This window comes from Lepidothrix coronata, unplaced genomic scaffold (assembly GCF_001604755.1).
Source record: "Lepidothrix coronata isolate B3197 unplaced genomic scaffold, Lepidothrix_coronata-1.0 Scaffold80, whole genome shotgun sequence".
Lineage (NCBI taxonomy): Eukaryota > Metazoa > Chordata > Aves > Passeriformes > Pipridae > Lepidothrix > Lepidothrix coronata.
In genome coordinates this window covers 692,082-711,081 of record NW_016690260.1, presented here as the reverse complement: position 1 = coordinate 711,081, position 19,000 = coordinate 692,082, and the positions used below count along the sequence as shown (strand labels likewise).

General features: G+C 38.3%; 1 long non-coding RNA gene across 1 annotated transcript in view; it reads left to right on the top strand.

The window, feature by feature from the left end:
* The window catches only part of LOC108499926, a 37,126-nt gene that overhangs the window by 7,909 nt on the left and 10,217 nt on the right, over window positions 1–19,000 (top strand). The window contains exon 3 of the long non-coding RNA XR_001875697.1: window positions 5,877–5,935. This is a non-coding gene — a long non-coding RNA (uncharacterized LOC108499926). The remainder of the gene's footprint in view (window positions 1–5,876; window positions 5,936–19,000) is intronic.

Here is a 19,000-nt window from a genome sequence, read left to right as displayed (position 1 = left end):
CTAATTAAAGGAATTAATGTGATTGACTGTTTCTTGTGGCTCAGAGATTCACGCTGCTTGGCTAATCGGTGGCCATGAGTGTTGCATGTGTAAGTAGTTAGAGACACTTTGTTTTATTCATGCTGATTTTTATCACCAAACGTCTTACTTTGTACTGAGGAACACCGCAGGTAGACCATGGCCCTTGCACTCCACCTCAGTGAGGGGTGCTTTGAAAGGGCCTTTTGTTGCCCCATCAGTGCAAGGCCTAAACACATTCCATAAACAATCTCATAGGGTCAGGGAGCAACTGAACTGGAGAAGATGAGAATATGGTAAATTAGGTTAGGAACAGATACAATGTTGGTGATCCTTGAGGGACACTGCAGCGCTGCCTGTGACAGCATGGCTTCTTCTAGTCTTCAGCTGTGGGGTAGTTGCCTAATGCCATGTGCTAGATCTATGTATTTAATTATTTAAAAGCCTAGCTTTATTTAAAAGCTATCTACCTGCTCTCAACTGGTGTTTTTAACTTTCTACCTAACAATGCTGATTAAAATGAAAGGTGTTTGTTGGTCATCTTGTTTCCTGATTGGATGCCTCTGGGAACTCAGTCTATAGATAACCTCTTCTTAGAATCATCTAAATCTTTCTGAGTGCCAAGTAAAACCAGCTGAAATGTCTAGACATTATTAAAGTTATTTTTAGTCTAATTTAAAAATCATGGCAATTTTTTGTGTAGAACTGTTAGTGCCTCACATTCACTGGATTTTTTGTGGCATGTTGACTGATATATTTTCTGCTACTCTACATGTGTTAATACAGTACCATATAAGTACTGTATTAATCAGTGCTCATGAGAGATTATGATGGTAGAAAACATGATCATGGGATTTGACCTCCTTGGAAGCAAGGACTTTTCCAGGTCACAAAAGGCCAAGTATTCAGCTCATGACTAGTGTAGAACTCTTTTTCTGTCATAACAGAAATACTGACACCTGGTTTGCACTTGAAAGTGTTATCAAGGAAGCCTGTCAGGGAGGGATATGAATTTTTTGCTGACATAGCTATGCCAGCAAAAATCCTAGTGCAGAAGCTGCATAAGAAGTTCTTTTACCTGTACATTTTACTTCTCTTGAGGGATAGGTGGAAGTTGCTTGGGAAGAGGAGTCTTGTTAGTGTAATTTCTATATTAACCTTTCTAGTGTAAATCAACTTTAAGCCTCATCCTGTAGGGACTCATATGCAACTCATATCACTGCACATAGAGATGATATATCATAGCTTAGGCTTATGTCACTCCAAAGAATGACCTCCAGAGCAACTCTAAGAATAGTATGTGTCACTGTCTCCTATTCATCTTCTGTCTACAGAATTGTCTTACAGCTGCAAGTTGCATGAATAATGCCTGAAAATGCATGAATTTTCATGTTTAGCACCTGTCCTGTTGGTAGTTCTAGTCTTGAAGATAGTTTTGGGGCCACACTTAGGAAACAGTACAGAGACGACCATTGTTTAACTAACTGAACTACTTGCAAGAAGAAGGGAGGCTGGATGTAGATGTAGCAATGAAAAGGAGGGAAGGAAACTTCCTAGCAGTGAAGCTTGTGATGTGCAACACACAAACAAAAGGCTACGGAGTACTACACCCTTCCTTGGATGAATCAGTTCCAGGAAGAATAAGCACATGGAAACACTTGGTGGATCAGGATTGTCCTTTGCTGGTGCTACATGCAGCACAATAAAGCAGAAGTAGTTCTGAAGAAATTGGTAGTGGAACAGGAGAGTAGAAATGGTGGGAGTGAACTCAAGTTATGACTTGAAACCTTCCCTTGTCTCTTACAAAGCAATTCCTGTATGCCTCTAATTATCTTTCATCTAGAAATTCTACCCTACTTGGAACTGATGACCTAAAAAGTGGGGTCTTAGTGTTTGTCTGCAGGAAGGACTCCCTTTTCTTTTATGGGAGAGAGAGACGCCCAACTAGAAATTACATCTAGCCTCGAGCATACACATATTTTGTATTAGTTCAAGTTATTTCATAACATATGAAATGATGGCTGGACCAGATACCTGAATGCATCATTTGCACTAGCAGAAATAATTTCACATCATACTCTGCAGGAATTCAGACTTGTTCTATTTTTGGGCTTGAAACAGGAACAGCATGAAGAAGCTAGCTGATGTTTTATTTGAGACAAAGGTTTCCTTTTTCCTCAAAGGTTTTTTCAAGACATGTGGAAAGCCCATTTCAAATAATACTGCCAGAGCCAAAGCTGTGTATGTAAGCTCTGTGGTCATGCACTGAGGTTGATTAATCAGCCAAGGTTGATTGAAATTGGTATTTTCACTTCAAGTCCTAGAGACTTACTTTGGAAACGCATGAATTTGTAGGCTTGCAGCCTCCCTGACAGATGAATCTAGTCTCGAGGATTGCAAATTTGATCCCTGCTGTTACCAGTCCAGCCACAGGGGCCATTTAACAAAAGATCCCCGAGTTAATGATTGCTGTTCTATGACAGGGATATTGGACTTATTATACACTGAACACAAAGGTCTCTGATCCATATTCGTGCCTTGTTTCCTGCTTGGAATTCAGCACCGCATGGTGGTAACTGCTTCATGCAGGAAAGCATTCTGCTGTGATATCAGTGAGCGATAGTATCAGAAGAACATCCATTTTCCATGAATTTAAACTATTACCGCAGTTAGGTGCAATTATTGAGAATCCCTGTAGAGTCGCACAAAAAATGTTGTCTCTGTCCAAAGATGTTGATTCTGGAATGTAGCAGTGCCAGTCTGACATGCGTAGTTTGGGGTCTCAGTGGCTGCTATAAATTGTGCCCTGGAAAATGATTACTAGGACTAGAAAGTACAGTGCTGCATTTCAAGCTCTATTTTGAGTATCAGTGGCTTTGTCAAACTATACATGTAATTTAAATGGAATTTATATGGTGAAAATATGTTGAAGAGGAACCAGTGGAATAAGATGACTTCATAACACAGAATATTGACTTTGCATATTAACTTCATTAACTTAATGCTGTCTCTTGTGTATTGGAAAATTGTTCAAGTGAGAATAATAGCTTTTGAACTACTTACAGGCTAATAGGTAGTGATTGTAGTCACTAAGACTGAATAGCTGTGGCTGTTGATTACACAGATTAAACGTGAGTGCAGTTTTCAATATGGCTGATTTTCAAAAAACTCATTTTCTGTCCTTCATTTTGACTTTCATGGCTAATGACACTGACTTCTAATGCATATTAAATTCTGGGAGTGGGAAATTAAATTCCTCTTCTTCCATCTCATAGTAGAGACATGATTGCAAAGCATGCCATATGCTTATTTTAAATTGTTCAAGACTGAAGCTATCAAATAAAAGGTTGCATTAGTGGCAATTCCCATACAGTGGGACATACTCTGTTTAAGCAGCTGATTGGTTATAGATATTTGTAGCATTCACAGCACTAATTTTTCATGCACTCCATCCTTATGTTTTTTCTCTTCATATCTGAACTGTGTGCATGTCTATTTGCATCCGCTGTGATTTCTCAGTGAATGCTAGTTCCCAAGTTCTTTCTCTATTCTTCCTTTTTTTTTTTTTTTTCTCCAGGGCCTAATTATGAAACAGCTTCAAATAAATACAATTTTTTAACAAAAAACATTCTGCTTCCTGTGAACAATGGGCTGAATTTTTCTCTTTATTCTTGGGGAGTTCTTATTCAGCTGGAGTGCTTTGCAGTTGGCTAGGCCTGAGATTTCTGGGAGCTGTAATTGTGTCTCATTAATTCTTACAGTAATGTAGGGTAACTATAAGGAGCATGCAATTAGTGGTCTGGTCAATGAATAGAGCAGTTAATCAGCAGACAAAGGATGGGGCTCAGGACCTATTAGGCTGAAAGGAAGTGTTACTATTGTCACAGGCAGTAGGAATGCATGCAGACATGCCTTAAAGTTGAACTGTTTAAGAGAACTGTGTATGTCTTTTTGCTAAACCAGTTTTCCTACCTATTCCACTAGTTGAGAGAGATTCATTTAAGCTTGCCTGCTAGAAGTCAAAGACCATATCGGAGGTTTCGACAGGCTGAACGGACTCCTCAGTGTATTCTCTCACCTTAACAGAGGCAGCCCCAGGGTTTATCAAAAATAAAAAATGGCCAAAGAGATGTAAGGCATCCTTAGCTGTTCCTCCTCCTCAGAAAAATGGTCGGTGAATGTAAAGTTTAAATCAGCTATTGTGTAGATTGTCACTCAGTCATACTCAGCATGTTTGTCTTCATAATGAACCTTGTTTGTTCTGAATGGCTGTGCTGTTTGTTCTGAATGGCTGTGCTTTCAGTGCATGCAAATGTATGCAAATACTCATAACAGTTTAAAAATGGTAGCTCTTACGGTAACAAATAACCTCTCCTACTTTTATGAAGCCCTGACTTTTGCTGTATCTAGGGTTTAAAATGCAAAAATGATTCCAACTTTAGACAGTGCTTCGGGTTTTTTTGTTAGGCCCAGATCAGAACTTTCAGTTGTTTCTGCCTTTGAAAAAATGTGAACCTCATGAATCCTGTGAAATGTTATGACATATGATGATTATAAAGAAAAAGCTTTATCAATAAAACACTGCCCTTGAGTAACTCTTATTTCTAGTAGGCATTGCTTCAAATAGAAAGTAATTTCTTCTCTTAAATAAAGCAGACACTTGGCATAAAAAAGCGGTAATTAAAATAACTTTTTTGGGGGGGAAAAAAGGGAATTGAACTTTAATAATTAGCTTATATTCAGAGTCTAGTGTTTTTCTCAAAACTGAAAGTAATTTTTAACTGTCTTCTTTGTATTAACAGGTCTGTAGCTTTATCTTTTCTCATGGTATTCACATCAGCAGCAAGTAACGTTAGAAGAATAAAGTCTCTCAGGCTTTATATTAAGGATTCAATTATTCTGTATAATTAGCCCTGATTTGTTAAATATTTGAAACATTTTTTACTCTTAGGTATGGAACAGCATACTGGAGTGATCAAAACCACAAATAACTTGTACCTTTACTCAGAAAATGCTTTTTTATCAAATAATAAGGAAGATTAAGCCTAAGTCTCTCTCTTTTTCTGTTTGGATTTTATTCCCACAAGAAATATCAGTTTTGTCCACAATCTCTCGTGCATTTCTATTCCCTTGAAATACAAAGAGGCAGTGGATTCTGGTATAAATTAGGTAGATTTAATGAAATTTATGAGTTGTATCTTGTGCCTTGAATATAAAATACTTGAGTGAGGCATAAGGTATTTTGCTCATGCCATTATTGTCACCTGTCTGTTTTTTCATTCTTCTGTGCCTGTTTTTGAAACACTTAGGAGCTGTGGCATCTTGGGAATAACAGTTTCTCTATGCCATACATAGGAAATCTTTCCAAGGTCATATTTTTTTTAGTGTCTTCTTTTAAAGAAGCAGAACAGACTTACCCTGCAAAACGATGGTATTACTTCCATGCTCAGAAACTGGCTCTGAGTGCTCATATATATGCTACTTCTCCATTTAATTAGAAAGTGATTTCTCATCTGGTGTCAGACAGCATAAAAAAGTTGCTGCTCAGTATCACTGTTAAGCATCACAGATTTAATGGGAATTACCTTCTTTTTCCTCCTCCAGTAAAGTTTTTCCTGTTGAAACACAGGTTCAGTCATAGGGAACTATTGATGTGGAAGGGGTCTTAAATAAAGTCACTGAAATATTATTTGGGGAGGTAGCAGATTAATCGTGGTCTTCCATAAGAGCACAATGTTATGACTGGAATGGGCATTATGATAGAAATGATAAATACTCCTTAATATGTAAAGATTGATGAAAGGTCTTTAACCTTGTAAATTAGCAGAATATTCATCTCTGTATCTCTCTTTACATAGGCACTCGTATATTTTTACTTAGCAATAAGAACTAATGTTACTCTGGTGGACAGTGTAAGGTAAGGTAAATTAAACAATTACATTGCTGTTTTGAGAACTTCTCTTTTTCTTAGTATAGTGTGACTCTTATTTGGTGTACCTGGCCTGTTGTACAAGTCTCCAGTCTGCAATAATCCTAGAGCAGAAAAAGTTTATAGCTCCTAACTAAAAATATATGCCAATGTAGTTTAAAGGGCATTAGCTTTAAAGAAATCCTTTTACATGTGTCCTGTTTTTTCTGGTGCAAGATGACATTACTATAACACAAACACGTGTATTTTGCTCTCCAATTTAATCTAGTTGTCTATGCTTCTTCATCTGTTGTTAGAACAGAGAGAAAATATTGCTTTCTGACCAGTTGTCCCACCTGTTTTGAACTTTGTTCCTGAGTACTTTTATACTTTAAGTGGCAGGTCTGACCTTGTAGAAGTTGCTGCTTAAGCTGGTACTGTCACCAAATCACCCTCCCATTATGAAAGAGACACTGCTTTTTATAAGATGACTGAAATTAAGTGAGGTGATTACCTCCATAGTGAAAATCATTTGATTATAACTCTTTCATGTATTATCTATATATCTTGAACACTCATCTTAGGGATCAGGCTATGGTGCACACAACCAGTAAGTAATTTTCTCAGTCAGTTGAGGAATACATTTGTAGACTGTACAGTACTCTTGAGAGAAATGTATCACTGAAGTCACCCCTTTTTTTACCTAGAATGAGATTTGGAAGAGTAAGCTATTTAAGTCCAAAACTGTGGCCCTAAGAGAGCCTCCTTAATTGCAGTCTAGCCCTGGTGACACCTAAGCTCCATGAGCAACTTTACCATTCCATGGTGCCTGGCAGCTGAGGTCCAAAACAGCCCTGTTTTAGCAGAGGTCTTTGCCCTGCTCCTTAAGCTTGACTAGGATCCGGGAAGCAGATGTTATGGGGTCAGAATTACCTGGGACAGCTGATCTGGTAAATGTTCCCTGAACACACAATATCCTTGGACAGCATCATCTCCTAATAAAATGCGGTGACAGCAGCTGCTGCTGGGAAAAAGATGGAGCAGCTCCGTTTTACATAGCATCATAGTGGCCAGTCATCCAAGAAACGTCTGAGTGGGCTTGCATCCGTGTTGTGTGTTGCCTTGCAGGCTACCCTGTCTCCTAGAGTAGAGGCTAGTCTGAGCTAGCACAAGCAAATAGTTCTGGTCCTTTAGCAGCTTTACATATGAAATGGTTTGTCAGGAATTTGAACCAGAATCAATTCAGTGACCCAGAAGAGAATATGGAGTATTGGTGTGTGGTATGCTCTGTGCAATTTGTTACAGCAAATGAGCTGCTGTGTAGGCTACTTGCTGCAACTGTTGTGTAACATTTTCTATATACAGTCTCTTTAGCAAACCTACCTGAAAGAGCATGAATTAAAATTGCTAGGAGGAAGAAAAGGTAGTCTTTCTGAAGGCTGTGCTGAAAGAAAATTTCTTATGAAAGAAAATTTCTAGTATAGACTGTAGTCTATGCTAAAGTCAGAAGTAAAACCCTTCCTGACCAGAAATTGTTCCAGCTATGTTTGAACTGTGATGATTTGGGCCATTCTATGTACAACTTAGAAATTATGGTTGACCTCGTGACATTGTTATTATATTGCAAAATCTCTCTGTGTGTCTGCTTTAGCTCCCAAATACTTGGTGGCAGGATAAGGGACACTGTACTTTTTGAATAGGTTATGACTTGCATATGAGAAGGACTGGTGGCATTGGAGAGATTTGTTTTCTTGCAAAGAACTAGAAAATGCAGTCAGAAAATGTCCACATTGGCATTAGCATGACAACAGGTATTAATTCAGAGACAAGAGAGCAAAGAAACTTTTTTTTTTTAAAGAATGAAATATGTAACTGAAGAACCAGAGGAGGGTAGGGGAAGTGGTTTGACTCCAAAGGTGCCATATGTCCTAAAGACAAGTCCTGAAATGTATGAGAAGGATTTTAGGCAGTATGAACTTCTCCCCGGAGTGAAGTCCGTAGTGGTCAGAATTTGCTCAAAGCCGACACGCCTCAGTTTGGGTCCAGTCCTCACTGTTGGCTGCTGTGCCTGCATCAACTTGGAGTTTCATGTGATCCCTGAGTTGCACATAACTTTCTTCCTATCCACATTTATGGTCTTACTATCACAAACTAAGAACAGTCATGCAGGATCAGACTAAACATCTGTCTAGTCGGGTATCCTGTTTCTGACAGCAGCCTGGGGGAGCGTATAAGAAAATGTCAAGCACGTAATGATCCCTTCTTGGTGTATGCTCCTACCTTCTACTGAATCATGGTTTTGGGACTTCCTGAGTCAGAGATAATGCTAGCATTTTTCATCCCTCCTCTCAGTTCCACTAGTGGTGCAAGCCTTGGAGACTTTCTATTTTGTTTAAAACCATTTTCTCATTTTCTTTTATGCAGTACCTTACACAGGCTTTCTTTCATACAACGAATTGTAAAGCTCATACATCTTTCTGTTTAAATTCCTCTTTGGGATTGTCTTCTTCCTTGACATAAGGATTGTTTTATTCCTAGAATAAGATTTTTGCTAATTTATTTCTTTTACTCTATTAGTTAGCTGCCCATTAATGTGAGGGGAAGGGTGTGGGGGTCCCTAGGGAGCTTCTGGCTGTACAGGCTCCAGGAGGATGGCTTCATTTTAGCTGCTGTGCTAGAGAACAGGGAGGAGTTAAGGTGCTCAGTCCAAGACAAAATTTTTAAAAACTAACAGTTCCAGGAGCCTTCAACTCCAGACACCTCGCATTTCTCTGCAAGACAAACTTGTGCAACCCAGGTCCCAGCATGACAGGAAACAAGCCAATTGCCACTGACACAGGTTTTGAATGATGTGGATAATCAAACAGCAAAATAACTTATTTGGCTTCTGGTACCCAGCAAGTTGTGGCTGGTTCTTTTCTAAATCAAACCTTGTCTGAAAAGGATAAATGGTGCTACACTGCACACTGCCCTCCCTCCCCCTTCTTTGCAGCAGGAAGTAAATGCGTCTGTGGAAGAACTGTGATGTGAGCAAACACAATATTGAGCCAGGAAATGTTTATGCAAGAGCATGTGAAAACCTGAAGGAAAGTGTAGATTTTAAAAAAACCCATACCCAGCAACTACTTCCCTCTCCTCATCAAATGTAAAGCAGTTTAAAATTTCTTGGTATTTTAGCGCACATGGTATTTAATAAAAAAAAACCCCAACTTCTAGTAGTACTGTAATTCTGAGTTAGATCAGTTCCTTTCCATGTCAGTATTTGCTTCGTCTCTTGTAGAACTTGATAGGCCAGTGTTGGTTTCAGAAGGAGGATTGGATCCATATCCTTTCTATCTGTAGATGTATAAGTCTCTAGGCTCCTGCATTTGAAAAACTAGTCCTTACTACTAAACTGTTATAACTGTTAACAATTCTGACTACAGAAATTCTTATCTAGTTGGAAACAAATAAGTAGGAAGAAGGTGATCTCTGAAAACTTCATACATGGGAAAGAAGCAAGAAATGTTACTAAGTCATTCCTTGTCACATAGTTGCCAAATCAAGCTATAATTTTTCTATTGCTACCTTTGCATGCTGATAGGTTTAAGTGAAGTGATTAAGCCTCTGGAACACAAGATGTAGTCTGTATGTCAGCTAATCCAGTGCTGACCCCAACTTTCTAGTCTCTGTGGGAAGGTTCTCTTCTGCTTCAGCATCTTGTCAGCTACTTTGAATGCTCTTAATCCTACTCATATTTTGTGGTATAGGCCAGGCCAAAAATATGTTCTCATAATTCAGGACAGGCAAATTAGAAGATATTACGGCCCATGTTGAAAGGGTTTCCCTTCTAGGCAAACTCGTTATTTTATTGCTCAAATGTTTCACTGTGAAAGCCATCTATTGTTCCTCCTCTGTGCCATAGCAAAAATAGTCTAGAATCATCTGCTTTTCCATTGTCCCCTTCAGTTCTAGTTCTGAATAATTTTTGATGCCATGCACCTCTCTTTATGCACCTCTGGTTTGCAGATTATTCTCCCTTCTCCATCAATTGCTGCTCAGATTTTGAATCCTCCTTTGTTGCCACATGGCATCCCTATTGCCAGTCATCTCTCAAAGTCAGTCAATTGTTGCTGTTCTTGTTATCAACAAACAGATAAAAGAATCTGGTGAACGACCTGCTGTAATAAATTATGAAAGGCCTTTCTATCATGAGTAAGTTATGCACTGGTTTTGCATTCTTCTCCTAAACACTTGCTTGTTGAGTCGAGTTTTCAATGGTTTGATAGTAGGTTAGTTTTACATTTTCTGGATCTGAGCTACTTTTGGGTACGGTAGTTTGGAAGGCACTTGTTAGAGGCCTAGCAACCCTAATCTCTTTTCAGGTTTTCAGTCACACAGGGTGATACACTGCTTAAAAAAAGTGTGTTCTAAATTTCAGGAATGGGATATATTGCTTATGCCAGGGATACCCTTCCTGCCCTTTGGAACAAAAAAAACTGGTAATAAACTGGAATTTGGAAGTGACAATTTTTCCTATGTAAAAAGTTTGTCTTATTATCCACATGGACTAAACTAATACCTATCAACAATGTAGGCTTTGTGCTGGTGGTATGGGCTGAGCTTTAAGCATAATTTTGTAAGTTACTATTTTTGGGAAATAAAATCATACACATTCTATCTTCTACGTGAATGTCTCTGACTGAAAAATAAAAAAAAAAAAGCAACAACCTACTGCACTGAGATGGAATACAGAACTCCTCCTTTTCATCCACTTGTTATCTTTTGGATTTATTTGAATGATAGTAGATATTGAGCTGGAGGACATGAATAAAGACAGTGTAAACATGCTAGAACCTCAGTCAGGATTATAGATTAAAATTAAAATAAAAATTATAAGTACACAAAGCTGTGGTTATATGCCAGTTGACATGTTTTCTTTGCTGGTTTGTCTTTTTTTGTTTGTTTAAATTATGACAAAGGTAGTATTGACCTCCAAATATTGATTCATTTCCTGCATTTCTGGTTTGGAAAACTGGCACTATGCTCCCTCCTCTTCATATCACTATTACTACATACTATTTCTGTTATTAACAATTATAGTCGAGTAGTGTTTCAGACATACCAACTACAAGAATACACCAAAGAGGTGTGTCTTGTTCTGCAGAACTTACCCTCTGACACAAGAGACAAACCAAGATACACAGTTGGAAACTGTATTCAGTAGTACACTATATGGAAGCTGAGGATATTATTAGCAATATGTTACTGAAGTTTTTGAAGGCTTCAAGTGAAAGGAGAGGATAAAGGTAGACTTGGAGAATAATAAATTGCCATATAGTTATTTATGGGGGCTTCCTCCCTCTGAGGGAGAACATTGCAGAAAGCACCAACATAGTTACTTAGAAACAAGTAGGAATGGGAGGTACTTAGCTAAGTCTCTTGAAACATAAAACAGAAATCTCTTGAAAAATGGACTACAGGTACAAGTAAAATATGAAGATAAGTATCTTACGTTTCAAGTAATAGAATGGGCTGTATGACAAGTGATAGCCTCATTATGGTGAAGGAAGGGCATAGGTCCAGTGAGTCATGGGTGAGTTAGTCTCTAAGGCTAGGTTCAGTGCTCTGGGGCACTTTCTGTGCTGATGATCTGGAGAGGCAGGGCTGGGTCTTACAGACATCCAGAGTCTGAATCCACTCCTCTACTCTTGCTTTATTTTTGTAAGGTGAAGTGGCTCTTGGAATATGACTCTGTATATGTGCTAATCGTCACCTGGTTCATTAGAAAACTATTTCTAGCCTTTTAGTAGCCCTATCTGAGCTACTCTATCCCATCCCTGCCACATTGCCAAGACTGCACCATTTGTATCTAGACATGGATTAGCTGTTGTTTTATACAATGTTGTGTAGCAACTGCTCCTAAAGTTGTGGTTGTAAGTCCACATTCAGGAATTGTGTGGTGATGCTCATGTGCTATTAATGGATGCTGCTGATACTCTGCATTGTTAAGGTATTGATATTCTGCTATGCCAAACACAGAAATTGAGGATGCTTGGAGTAACTATAACCAGGATGAACAGTGGGTATGGCACTTTAGAGCAACTATTACTGAAAGTAGAGGCAGGCAATCGGCAAGGTGTCATACAGGTATGGCTGAAACTTACCTAACAGGTTTTAAGCAAAATTTAAGAGATTTAAATAATTCTTTTGGAATAGTCAATATATCTTCTTGTGTGTCGAGCATTCACTGCAGCTTCTCCATGCATTCCTATGCCAGATTTGTTGTGCTGCAACTCCTTCACTAACCATGTTTCCTACCTTCCAAATCAAGACTTTGGTCCTGCCTGCCTCTTCTTCCTCACCCTTGTGCATAAAACTTACCCTGCCCCTAATATGCATTCCAAAGACTTGGTGGCAAGTGTTCTGTATGTTGAATTAGAATGGTGATAATGCACGACTGAGTAATTCAGAGCCCCTTTGCTGTCTTTTTCACTTCAGTTATGAATTTTAAATAATATTTATTCCCTGAAATGATATAAACGTTTTACTGACTGTGTAGTTTATCACTGGAATTATTTGCTGTATTTTTAAAACCTAATCCCTGCTATCTTATCCATTGTTTTATAGATGTGTAAAGGGCTCTGAAAGCAGCTACATAGTGGAATTTAGCAGTGCATGATACATTTTATTAGGATTAAGAGTTTGTAAATTAATATAGAAATTCTGAGAGCTTCAGAATATACCTGACTGAAAAAATAGCAGTAGTGACTTGATGTGATATTTGTATGTTTGCTTTTAGTTTGCAGAATGTCTCTGAGAGACAAGCTTCCTGCTAGCCAATTTATTTTTTAGATAGCAGGGACTGTCAAGAAGTACATTCAGAAGGAAAACACAGTAATTAATTTGTCACTGAAACCTGAGGGGTCCTCTTCCTCATATAGGTGATAATGAAGGTTTTGCATGTAATTAGCAGGAATAATTAGCACATTTCTGGTAACAAATAGGCTGAGTGGTTCTCTGCAAATAAATTAATTGTTGTGCTAACACAGGCAATTGTCTCTTTATTGTCTGACAATGCCCCTTGTTTGCACTAAAGCCTATTTCCGACCTTAGCAGCTTTGCAGAAATAGGAAAGAGAATCTATAAAATTGTACCTCATCCATCTGCTTTTGAGAAACTTCAAGACCACCAAGGGACTTGTTTGTTGAGACTTGTTAAACAATTTGTAATCGTGAACATGTGTTTCACTATATTAACAAATGAATCGTTCAAATCAACTTAGTGGGTAAACCAGAAACCCCACACTAATGAATCAAATGTGGACTCTGGGCATCTAGGAAAAGAAATGTTTCTGAAAAATAATATAACAGTAAATTCACAGCAAAGAGGAACAAATCCCAGAATTCCACATATAATCATACAACCAAGCAAAACTGGTTTTATGTGATAGATGTTCCTCATAATGCAAAATCACACTGTGATGTATGTGCCCTTTGCTTCACTGCTGTAAAAAGTGAAGATGTCACAGGTCTGCTAAAACATATCCTCTGAGCAGCCTTAGTTTAGACAAGGCTTAATCAGCCTATATTCTGTCTTCATTTGTTCTTTCCAGAAGATCTAAAAAGCTATTATTGAGCTAGGCTTTCTACTTCGGGTGGTTTTTTTCATCCTTTTTCTCTCTTTTTTTGCCTTATGTTTCCTCTGCTTAGGCACAACTGTCATCTCAGCAATAAGATTACATTAGCTTCTGGGTCTTCATAAATATGGAAACTCTTGGTTATGGTGAAGTCTGCATCCCTCCGATGTGTTTGGGGAGGGGAGAGGAAAGGGGGAAAATGTAGTTTGAAGATGAGATGCTGCAGGTATAGGGTTAGCTAAAATACTAAATTTTGTTTAGGGAAAATATTGGTTCTTCTATTTTTTGCTACAGTAATAATTCTCTGATCTTCCTCTGGAATGGAAACAATGAAAATATAACTGATAGATGTCTGTTTTTCTTTGAGGGTAGGGTTACTGTATTTTTCCAAAATAACAATTTATTATTTTATTTCCAAATGAGTATTTATATTGATGTATAGTTTGATTTTTATATTTTCATAATTTCCTCACGTTTTTCTAGTAGTGATGGCACTATGCAGTGCGGTTAAATCTTGGAACATAATGCCAGCAATTTTTGGAATTGATGTATCTGGACCTACACTTCCCCTCTTCCTGCCTTATTGGAGAAATGCTACTCATTGTACCATTTCCGTGTTCTTGTAGTTGACTAACAATGGGTACAAGAATATGGAAAACATCAACAACAAAAACCTCACAGCCAAACAGTGCTTTTGCAAGTGTCTGTACAGTTGTGAAATTTAAGACTTGTCCATGCATGTAGCTGGTTGACTTCAATCCCTTTTCACTAGTGTGTTGCATGTCAGACAGCTGATTTCTGTTGTGCATCAAGTGGCATACAGCTTTGGAAGTGTTGAGATGATGTTGGCTGTGTTAAGTGAAACTGTGGGAGTGTGAAGATATTCCCTACTAAAAACACTTAAAAGTGTTTATATCTGTCATGTCTTCCCAGCAATATCTTGCAAAAATTTGTTGGACTTCCTCTACAGTTTCCTTGTGTTTGCTTGTTTGCTGGTGCAATGATCAACATGACAAGACAACTTCTGTGTAGAAATGATTGTGTGGAGAGGGATGTAAGCCCTGATATTGTGCAATCAAGCCTTTTACTTTTCGTGTGAAATTTCTCAGTCCTGAACTAAGATTTGGACTTTATTGTCCGCATGGGAGAAGACTTGTCAACAATGTTAGTATTAATTAATTAAGTTTGTATGGAACTGGGGAGACAAATGATTGGTGAAAGCCGGCTCAGGCAGCATAGAGTAGGGAAGAGGGATTCTAAGTGGGCTGACTCAATATTCAGGTCAGCTGTAGGACTTCTGAGTTTTTTGAAAAGTGTATGGCTTCCATGGAATGTGAAGGTGTCTGTCATTCAACCTTGTAACATCTTTCTGCCTGATGGATCTTTGGGATGCCACTGTTTGGTTTGCTTTATCTAGTGTCAATTTTCCATGTCATTTTTCTTCCCTCTAAATATCCTAGTGCACAGCCAGCACTTTCACTGGTCGTGTGGTGCTTGTTTCTTGCTGCTCTCTGCCTCTTTTTAGCTGCTCTCAAAAAAAAATAGCTGACCAAGATGGTGGCTCTGTAGAAAGTTTGAAGGAAAACCAGTTTTATTTTAGCACAAGAGGCAGAAAAGCATACAAGTTTTTCAGATTCAGAGTTTCATTAGTGTTGTCAGCTTTGAGCTGACATGGGGCCTTATGGGGTAATTTGGGCACATCATGGTACCTTCTTCTCAAAGAAGAGCAATATTTTGTGATACTTTAAAACTTTTGATCCTTTTTGGTTACTGTTTATCTTCCACTATGGTGATTGTTGACAGCTAGAAATGAGAATTTAAGACAAAGGATTATTCATATCACATGGAGGTGGCCACAGAAGTCCTGGTACAGCCCAGCAGAATAGCTGACACAGTCTGTGATCCACTCTGTGCTCCCTGTACTCTCCAAGGGCCTCTGAGTGTCAACGCATAACCTGTCCCAAGTGCCTGCAGCCCCCTCCTTGCTGCACTCCTTAGGGCAACTCTGTCAGTGTGTGGGGTGTGTGATAAATCCCAAGGTGGGATTGGTAAACCCAGCTGTGTAAGAGGGATATACTCTCTGATGTATATGTGATGAGATGTATATATTTCTGTGGGGGTCTCCCTGTGGGGTGCATGACCATGTGTTTGCTGTACACTTGGTTCCAGAGAGAGGCCAAGGCTGTGGTAGACACCCTTGATGTGTGTTGCAGCCACAGGGCTGGGCATCACGAGACAATGTGTTAAAGTGACTGCATGATTTGTACTAGCGACAAATGTTGACAGAAGAAAGATAAAATCTAGAATTAATATTGTTCTCGTTAAAATGTTTCCTTTGGTGCTAATTCTGCCTGCTGAGATATGCTATTCATATTTGAACTGCTGCCATACACAGAATTTGGTAGGATGAATTAAGTGTAATTCCTCAGCTTTTAAATAAGGCATATATTTTCTTTTTAAATAAAATCAAGATTTTTTACTTCTGTTGTTTTTAGAGATTCCTATATGTGATGACAGCCTCGTGGTGGTGAAATAGATGTCTTCTCCCTTTACTTGTGTTCTGTTTGTAACAATGAGATAAATTCATGTTCTTTGTTTTTTGCTATATGAAGCCACTTGCAAAATCATTTTGCAACACAAAGTATCAGTTGGTGATCCTGCATTTCAGTGCTTTATCTATATTTTCCCAAAACTGAAATAAATCAGCATGTGATAGACAGATCTTAGCAAATTTCTGCAGTGACTTCATAAGAATTGAATAACACCAGAACTTCTAGGAATCACACACAGCATGGTAGTACATGCTAGTGGGTAATGCAGACACAATAATTTGTAATGTTTGCTCCAATCATGTTCTAGAAAGTTCTTTAATGTAGTCCAAAGTCTAGTATAGACGGAGACAACTTTAGCAAACAGGTAGTTTAACTTTTTGTGCTCATTTTCTCTGAAGGCTCAACTGTACTGATAACTTTAAAAGAAATAACTTTCTGGAATTTGCTTTTAGCCATTGCTGGTAGCCTGACTTTACGTATAGGATTAACTGAGGACATTTACAAGAGCTAGAAAACGTTTCTGTGGCTGTTGTTTAGATTTTTTATTTTCCTCTTGATTTAGTTTTAATCTAATCTCTTCTTGGCACCAAGCAGAGCTGAAAAGTGAGTGACTTTTTATCTAAATTGAAGTGATAGCAATTGATCAGGTTTTCATCATCTGTCTTTGCTGTCATTGGTGCTTCCTCTGTGATCTGCAGTTGACTGAGAGAAATGAAAACTTAATTGAATTCTTTAGCTTGCTAGCTGTTTATTTATAGATAGGTATGTTGAAGCATGGTGATGTAGGACAGAGTTCTCTTTCTTGCTATGAATATAAAAGCTTTATTGATTTCATTAAGAGCAAGGACATATTTGACTTTCATGAAAAAGCAGGATGAAACTTAGCTTTGTATCATGGCTTGGAAATTGGTCACGGTGACTGACAATAGAAGAGAGAACTGGGTTACCCTGCTGAGGTTTCAGGTAATGCTTATTTCCCACCTTTTCATTTTACTACTGAGTCAAGGACTGAGAAGGCTTTTAGAAAATGCATTTTGCAAAAATATGCTGGTCCCAGTACCTTTTGGGAATTTGACAAACACCTGGAAGAGTCTTTAAAAAATGCCCCAGCATTTTACTTTCCCCTCTGCTTCAGTTTCCCTCTTAAAAAAATGACATTGATTTGGGTATTTTATTACACAGATTTTTCACCAATAGAACAGCAGCATCACTGTGCATCAAGTAGTCAAGCAGCAAAGCAAAATGCAGCCTTGTCAAAGGAAAATTAACTTCCTAAATGTTTCTGAGTAATAAAAAGCATGTAAAAAGCATTTCTCAGAAATGCTTCATTTTTGTCAGCTGCCAGAAGTAGTAGCTTAAACTTGGAAAAGCAGGGATTTTAACTGCTATGTATCACCTGATCACTACAGCAGTTTTTGGAGACATTATTACAGGTAGATATATTGTCAGTACCAACTTTTCTAGTCACTGTGCATTGATTCCACCAACACATGTGGAATTCGAGTCCAAGTTAAATATTAATATAGTTTTCTGCTTGTAAACTCTCTGCTGCTTTTTAGCTTAGCAAATAAGCTCCTGGAGCAAGGATTTGGTCAAATGAGGGAGGAAAAAAATCCTAAATCACAAAAATAATATCTTTAATTTCAGTTTGATTTTCTTTAGAATGGAACAGGGTATAATTTTAACATTTTTTCATTGAATAATTGTATTTCCAAATGTCATGAATTGAAAAAGATTTGAGAGTTTGAGGGGGTATATATGATCTTTATTGTGATAAATGTCCTTGAATTCTTCTTGCTAATTCACCATATATTTGCAGAGCTGATCTAAGTGTTAGAGCAAACATTGACAGCTCATGTTATTAGGAGGCACAGAAGAAAGATCTAAGAATTAGCAAAGGCTGTTGTGTACCGTGAAGGTAAAACATTTTATTTTTTTCTTTCCTATGTGTAGTGGCTTTTTCCCCTGTATTCAAGGGCAGAAAAAAGTACTGGCTCAGAGCAACTGACTTTTTTGTTTGGATCTTTACCCATTGCTCCATCATAATGATGCTCACTAAAGTTCACCAACAAAACACTTTGAAATATTTATTCACTCACAGTCTGCAAATTACAAATAGCAGCCAAGCCTTTGTTGGGCATTTTTACTTCTCCAGAGGGGTAAAAATAGTTTCTATGAGCTTTGGAATTAAAACATTCTTAACACTAATCAAATGTTTCCAGCAGTCTAGTAAACAACTCCTATTAAAATTATGCGTAGAACTGGAATATATTTCATCATAAGAAGACAAGTTCTTAGGGGCAGCAGCTTCTTCTGCCCCCTGAGAGTGTTATTAATTCAAATCCCTCACCAATTGTACCCTGTCATTTAATCTGAGTGAGTAAAAGTGTTATTAAAGTTGCTGTGGATGGCACTGTCCCTTTCTTGTCTGAGGAGCGTTTATTGCTTTGTTAGTAGAAAATGGAATCATGTGCACTGGGCTAATAAAATGTTGTAGATGCTGTTACTGCATGCTGGAATCTAAAGATATGAAAATGTATTTGGTGACAAGGTGGCAAGGTTTAGGGGTGGCTTCTGTGAGAAGCTTCCAGGAGCAGGCTCCTGGCAGGACTTGTTCGTGGAGGACTGTCTCCTGTGGGAGTGACTCCACACTGGAGCAGGAGGGGAGGAAGGAGCGGCAGAGAACACATGCTGAACTGACCACAGCCCCATAAAGATGAGCTTGAAAAGAAGGGAGGGGTGGGAGGGGGAAGGTGTTTTAAGATTTGATTTATTTCTTGTTATCCTTCTCTGATTTGATTGGTAATAAGATAATTTTTTCCCTAAGCTGAGACTGTTTTGCCCATAATGGCAATTGGTGAGTGATATTCCCTCTTCTTATCTCAACCCGTGAGCTTTTTGTTA